This window comes from Mus caroli, unplaced genomic scaffold (genome assembly GCF_978045245.1).
Source record: "Mus caroli unplaced genomic scaffold, Mus_caroli_1 scaffold_5, whole genome shotgun sequence".
Taxonomy (NCBI): domain Eukaryota; kingdom Metazoa; phylum Chordata; class Mammalia; order Rodentia; family Muridae; genus Mus; species Mus caroli.
In genome coordinates, this window is record NW_028227260.1 from 34,905,265 (window position 1) to 34,913,433 (window position 8,169).

Genomic DNA, 8,169 nt, shown 5'->3' on the forward strand with positions numbered 1-8,169 from the left:
TCAACAGTGTAAATAATTCAGTATCCTGTATCTGGACTTTATTCATATTCCTGTGGGATCCAAAAGTCTTGAGTAGTCCCATTTTTGTCTTTGTAATCTACAGCACATGTGGCATGTCTCATGGGCCCAGGCTAGCTCTACTGAACCTCTGCTGCTGTCCTTGGTGGACAGCGTATAGTCCTAGCATCTCCAATATCCTAGGTTCTCCATTTCAACCCAGGCTATACTTTCCCCAACAGCCTCTCCTGGCCTCTCTTCAGGGACCATAATTCTGCCACATAATGCCAAGTCTTAAACATGACCCTTTCAATACTGGGGCATCCATTGGAACTGAAGCTGCACCTTCACCAATGGCCTCTATTGACTTCTTTTTTTATTAATTAATTTTTAATATTTTTTATTACATATTTTCCTCAATTACATTTCCAATGCTATCCCAAAAGTCCCCCATAGCGCCCCCCACTTCCCTACCCACCCATTCCCATTCTTTTGGCCCTGGCATTCCCCTATATTGGGGCATATAAAGTTTGCAAGTACAATGAGCCTCTCTTTCCAGTGATGGCTGACTAGGCCATCTTTTGATACATATGCAGCTAGAGTCAAGAGCTCTGGGGGTACTGGTTAGTTCATATTGTTGTTGCACCTATAGGGTTGCAGATCCCTTTAGCTCCTTGGGTACTTTCTCTAGCTCCTCCATTGGGGGTCCTGTGATCCATCCAATAGCTGACTGTGAGTTTGTTTGCTTTCTATTTCTGTGATCACAACAGCATGATGGAAAGAAACTTGAGGAGGAAAGGGTTATTTGACTTGCAAATGCCAACCACAGTTCATCAAGAAGGAAAGACAGGACAGAGACTCAAATCAGGAAATTAAAGGTAGAAGACTGAAGACAGGAAATGAGGCAGGGGCCACAGAGAACCACTGTTTAGCCTTTGCTCTCCATGGATTCTTCATTCTGCTTTCTTATACAATGCAAGGCTGCTAGGGGTGACACTGCTCATGGTAGGGTTGTCCCTCTTATTTCAATCTTTAATTAAGAAAATCTTTCACAGGCTTACCTGCAAGCCAATCAGATGGAGATTCCTCTTCTAATTTGACTCTAGCTGTGGCAACTCTAGTTGGCAAAAACCTAATCAGAACATTTGTATTGCATCTTTCCTTGGTCCCATATTTACCCATTACCATCATTCTACTATTTATATGAACTCTTCTGCTTCCAGTATTCCCCTCTTTTTTTTTAACTTCACCTATATCTTATTATCTGTATCACTAAATGTACCACCCTTGCCAATGAACCATTTCTATTTTGTTAGTTTCCATAAGTAGTCCCTGTATACATAAACAAATTGAAGACAAGTCTCTCAGATGAGGAAGAATATGAGTTCTTTGTTATTTGGGGAATAAGAAACTGCACAGTGTGTAGTTTACCAGTTATATCCATATAACTGAAAATTACATTTCACTTGCCTTTACAGCTTAGAAATTTTCATTATACATTCATCAATTGATAGAAATCTAGGATGATTGCATACCCTTGATAATGTGAATAGAGCAGAAATACGTATGGATGAACCAAGTGATTTTATAGTAAGACATAAAGGTCCTTGAGTATATGCCTAAGGGTGGTACACCTAGTTAATATGGTACATCTATTCCTGGTGTTGTGCCAGGGAAATGTTAGTGATCCCCTCAAAACACACAAGAGTTGATCTGATGCAACTCACAGAAGGGTCTTTATTCTATTTGAGCTAGCTCAACCTTCCCCCCCAATGCACCACTGTCATGCAGGATGGTTTTGATGGGCATGGGGGGAAAGCCCCAAATGTCTATCGGGGCAAGGCTTTATAGTAAGCAGCAAGCAGGGAGTATGTATGCAAGCATCTAATTGGAAAGCTGATGTGGCCTATAACACAATTGGCTGGTGCCAATCATAAACTTAAGTCATATCATAAACTTAATGTCTGTTCCCCTCTGCATTGGTGTTCATTAGGCAGGGGTAGGTTTGTAACCTCTAGGTGCAGGTTTGTTGAGGGAATAACCTGGAGACACTGGTCTTATTGAGGCTGTAACCTGGAAACTCTGGTCTTGTTGGGGATTAGCCTAGATACTGGAGCTAGGCTCTGGTTTTGTTGGGGGACAACTAGGAAACTAATGATAGGTACCAACCTGTTAGTTTGCCTGAGTTCAAACTTAGGTCAGGTTCTCTAAAATGGAGTCTGAACTTAAAAGCATTGGCCTCTCACTCCCCCACCCCTTTTTCTGTGACTAGAAGGCCCAATCATGGGACTTCCTGAAGCTTCATGAAAACAGTAACAGGGCTATGTCTTTGTGGTGTCCCTGATGCATGGGTAGGGGCCCATCAGTGGGAGATAGGAGGGAGTCTTGAGGCTGAATTCTCCTCCTGCTAGCGTGGGTCTTCAACTGCACATGGATGTGTGATGGATCCACACTGTAATTCTGTAGCACAGGGACCCTTTTAGTGAGACTTTAGTGACCCCTGGCAGTGTCTCTTGACTAGGACCCAATCTCAGGGCTAAAGTTAACACCAGAAAATATTTGTAGCTGAGTTTTCTTGGTTTTATCTCTATGACGTCCATTTTCTGATAGACTCTTAGCTTGGTTCTCCAGTATTGAGTATTGTGGTCCTTTTCATTGGTAACTGCATTAGTCAATTGACAGGCCTTACAGTCTTTAACAATTTCAACTATTTTCAAATTGGCATCTCTAATTTTGATGTGGGACCAGCAGACTAAGTCCTGCATTCATTGGGATGCCATGTGGGAAGAACCATAGATCTTTTTCAGTATGTGCAGACCCATTTTCTCTGGTACAATTAGTTTGTAGTCAGCTGTCCTCTGTCATCTCTTATGACACTGAGACATGGGCAGGTTTTTGGCCCAGATCACAACTTCTGTCAGATCAGAGAGTGTGGGGTCTCCTGGGTCTAGTGCAATCAAGGTCATGAGGGGCCCAATTTCTAGGTCCACCCATTTGGGCTGTCTTGTTGCCCTCTGGGATGGAATTTAGTCCTTCCTTCTGCCATCAGAATGCCTCTCTCCTTATAAATAGCCCCATGGAAATGAGCAGAAGCAAAGGCACACCCACCATCTGTGTCTCTTGTCTTTTCTCAGCTCTAAAGCCTCTTGGTCAGAGCTTCCAGTTCAGCTTTCTTGGCTTCTGCCAGGAGTAGCTCTACACATATTACCTCAGTGTTTGAGTTCACTGCTACCCCAGCATACCTCTGTCCATCCGGAATGAGGCTGGTGCCATTGGTGAACCATGTGACCTCTGCATCCATCTGAGCATTCATGCAGAGGCCCATCAATTGAGGTCAGGGTCAGGCAGCTGAAAAGTTATCCTGGGGCCATTCAAGAAGAGAGGCTGGTAATGAGTCCTTCTGGCATCATCTTTAACCAGGAGGATACTGCTGCACTGATGTGTAAACAGGGAGAGGGAAGCTTCTGGCAATTGGTGACACATTGGCCACTAGCTGATGTCAGGACCCAGAGTCTGAACATGCATCCCCCAGGTCTAGGGAGGTCACCTGTAGTTGACAGAGTAAGGCCTTCTTATAGGACACTCAATACTTCAAAATTTTAGGACATCTAAGTGATCTTGAGTTCATGTTTTGTCTCTATTGTCCCTGGGAAGTGTTTTTTTTTATTTCTAAGGTTATCCTGTACTTGGAGAGGGGCACATTTGATTTTTAGGACACCCTTCATCTTCTTCATCTAAGACTATCTGTTTTTAGGTGTCTTCTATGGCCTTCTGGTTTGGTTTTGGCTGCCAACAGGATCTTTGCTAAGTCTCAATCTGTTGCTTCTGTGCTCTCATCTACTTTTCCTCTATAATCTCTCTTTTATTAAATATTCTCTCCGTCATTCATTATGTCTCAATTTTTTTCCTCTTAATCTTTCAGCTCTCTGGAGGTTTTTCTCAATATTTGGTGTTTCCTTCTTAATAAAGCTAGAGTGATTGCTGCCTTTGTTGTTGATGATTTAGAGTCCATGAGGCATTATCAAAATTCTTCCATTAGCCTCTCTAAAAAAAGCTGTAGGACTTTTATTTTCTCTCTACCTAATATTGTACACGCTGGCCAATTTGTGAACCATCTTGTGGTCACCTTGTGACCTACCAACTGAGTCTGACAGTACACCAAGAGTCTCATTTACCTTCAACGGTATTAACATCTGGGTGAGTTAGGAGAAGGCAAGCATATTGGAGAGGACACACTATGGGGCCAGGAACCAGCTTCTTGGCCTCTTCTGTAGTGAAGGGAACCTGCAGAATGTGATAGAGTTAGCCTATCTCATGTTAATAAGTCCATCAAAGTCAAAGTCACTTCATCAAAGTCATCTTGTCAAAGTTATCTCATCAATGTCACCTTGTTAAAAAGTCCACTTGTCAATGTCATCTCATTAAAGCTATCTCGTCAGAGTTATCTTGTCAAAGTCATCCTGTCAATGTTATTTTATAATAAGAAACAGAAAGACAACATACAAAACTACAAAAAAAAAAAAAACCCTTTCCCTGTTTGTCACAAAAACAAAAAAACTACCAGAAAGTGGTGCTCATGTAAAAGACCTCCCTATAACACCCAAAACACAAGTCCAACCTTTTCTGCCTGTCAGGCAAAAATGAGAAATACCAGAAAATGATTCACACCCACAAGAAAAGAACAAGATTGTTGGGTTTCTCATGGCCCCCTTGAACCATGCCCACCCCAGACTCATAATATCTCCTGGCCCTGCCTTAGCCACAGCTTACAGATATGTGTACCCTAGCTGAAACTGGCCATATACAAAGTTAAGACCCTGTTCCCAGACAGGTATATACCTCTGCTCCCTGAGCCCACATCTACCCAAACTGAGGCTCAGGATGTCTCCTGGCCCCTATGTAGCCATGGTTCCCAGATATGTCTATCCTAATTGAAAATGACCACCAAAACAAATTCAAGGCCTTGTACCCAGAATGATGTGAGGCTGTTTTGAATCAGAGAACAGAAAAAGGCACAACTAGAAACAAAAATCAACCTAAACTAGAAAATAATACAGCCTGTAGTAACAAGGACATGTAAAATATACAGTCTGTAGTAACAGGAACGAACCAGAAGTTGGCAGTCACAGAAGACTAGTGTGGTACCACTCTATCTGTGAACAGAGACAGTCAGAGGCCAAAAAACAAAACCAGAAAAATAGAGGCTGTAGTAACAAGAACCAACCAGAATGTGGTGGTCACAGAAGATGGGTGTGGTGCCAGTCAGTCTGTGAACAGAGAAAGCCAGCACCCCAAAAAAAATCCAAAACAAAACAAAACAAAACAAAAACAAAATCAGAAAAATACAGTCTGTAGTAACAGGAACAAACCAGAAGGTGGAGGTGGCAGTCACAGAATATGGATGTGGCACTAGTCAATCTGAGAACAGAGACAGCCAGCAGCCAAAAAACAAAACCAGAAAAAATAGTCTGTAGTAACAAGAACCAACCAGAAGGTGGCAGTCACAGAATATGGATGTGGCACTAGTCAATCTGAGAACAGAGACAGGCAGCAGCCAAAAAACAAAACCAGAAAAAATACAGTCTGTAGTAACAGGAATGAACCAGAAGGTGGCAGTTACAGAATATGGATGTGGCACTAGTCAATCTGAGAACAGAGACAGGCAGCAGCCAAAAAACAAAACCAGAAAAAATACAGTCTGAAGTAACAGGAAAGAACCAGAAGTGGCAGTCACAGAAGACGGGTGTGGTGCTAGTCAATCTGTGAACAGAGACAGCCAGCAGCCAAAAAACAAAACCAGAAAAAATACAGTCTGTAGTAACAGGAACGAACCAGAAGGTGGCGCTCACACACATGACAACCCTCAGCACTTCACAGATGTTTAATCAGACCAGTAAAATTTACCATGGCAACATAAGTCATTTATCTTTACACAAGTTTTTGTTTCTACCTGTAGGTCTCACAGAAAGCTTCTAACATTCAGACAAATTAGCCTCCACACAAATCACAAGCTTTTGAGCCACTGTGCAAGTACTCACCTGTTGAGACCACATAAAAAGCTTCTGACACTCAGACAGATTCCTCAGTGCAGCACAAACCTAGAAGAATTACCATGGCAACACAAGCCACCAGCTTCCACACAAATAAATCATCTCAGGACAGCTGGAAGAGTTACCACGTTTACCTGACACAAGCTTGCTTCAATTCTGCTTTGCAGATCTCACACAGAAAGCTCAGACACTTCAGCTCTCAGATGGAAAAGGCAAGAAGATTAACACAGTGTTACAAACATAAAAACACAAATACAGCCGGGCAGTGGTGGTGCAGGCCTTTAATCCCAGCACTTGGGAGGCAGAGGCAGGTGGATTTCTGAGTTCAAGGCCAGCCTGATCTACAGAATGAGTTCCAGGACAGTCAGGACTATACAGAGAAACCCTGCCTTGAGAAAACAAACAACAACAACAACAAAACAAAATAAAACAACAACAACAAAAACAGAATCCCCACAAATACCTAGACAAGTTGTGCCAGCTTCAAGACCCTCCAGATCAGTAGTCCTGTGCTACTTCCTGGCCAATGCACCAAAGTGTTTTGCTGGGGATTGTTAGTGATCCTCCCCACCCCACCCCCCAAAACAGACAGGTGCCAATCTGATGCAACTCACAGCAGGGTCTTTATTCCATTCAACCTATCTCACCCTCCCCAACACACCACTATTACACAGGAAGGTTTTGGTGGTGGTGGAGCCCCAAATATCTATCAGGGCAAGACTTTATAGTAAACAACAAGCAGGGTGTATGTGTGCAAGCATCTAATTGGAGAGCTACTTTAGCCTTCAACATTATTGCCTGGTGCTGGGAGTCATATCATAAACCTAATTTCTGCTGCTCTCTGCATTGGTTGTCGTTAGGCAGGGAGTGGACTTGTAACCTGGGGTGCACGTTCGCTGGGGGGATAACCTGGAGACACTGGTCTTGAGGAGGCCCATTGTTGCTCTCTGCCTATGGACTGTTTGATTATAAGAAAATCTTTATAATAGTCTTTGCCTCCTGCATTCAAATATATAAGCCTCTGGGGGTCATTCTCATTGAAACCACCACAGAAAAGTTATCCAGAGGTCACACAGGGAGCCCCTTTGAATCATGTAACAAAGGTAGAATGCATGAACCCTGCCATCACATCCCTGCCCCCACCACTATGGCTGTATACCTGGTGTGTCCTCTTCTAGTCTCCCCTCTCATTGTTTCTCAACTCTACAGTCCAGGCCTGCCAAGAGATCTAATTGTTGCCTGAAATTAGAGGAGCAAGATTGCCTTTTACGAGTTCATATGGGCAGTTGGGTACTCAGGTGAGGGTCCCATTGCCCTCCCTAACCCCTTCTTCCAGAGAGAGAACATCAGCACTCACCAAGCTAGGCTGTGGTGATCTTCAGAGAGCAGTCCCAGCTGGACTCTTTTTTTTTTTTTTTTTAGTATTGTTTTTATTACGTATTTTCCTCAATTACATTTCCAATGCTATCCCAAAAGTCCCCCATACCCTCCCCCCCCCCCCACTTCCCCACCCATTTCCATTTTTTGGCCCTGGCATTCCCCTGTACTGGGGCATATAACGTTTGCAAGTCCAATGGGCCTCTCTTTCCAGTGATGGCCGACTAGGCCATCTTTTGATACATATGCAGCTAGAGTCAAGAGCTCCGGGGTACTGGTTAGTTCATAATGTTGTTGCACCTACAGGGTTGCAGATCTCTATAGCTCCTTGGATACTTTCTCTAGCTCCTCCATTGGGGGGGGGTCTGTGATCCATACAATAGCTGACTGTGAGCATCCACTTCTGTGTTTGCTAGGCTCTGGCCTAGTCTCACAAGAGACACCAGCTGAACTCTTGAAGATCACAGTCGTTTTTCTGGGAGAGTGATACAATAGCCATCTTTCTTCCCCTTCCTCAGCTTCTTGTCTCTGCTAGGGAGGCTTCTATTGCAGAACTGTACTTAGGAAATCACCCTGCCTGACAGTGTCAAGCAGCAGCAGAATATGGCTTCTGCCCTCACTACCTCTGCTCCAGTGCTTGTCCTTGTCCTTCGGTCCTCATCCAGGCAGAGCCTGTGATCAAGGTAGCAGTAGGAAGGGGGCATAGTCAGCCACGTATTCCATTTTGTTCCTACATGATCCAAGC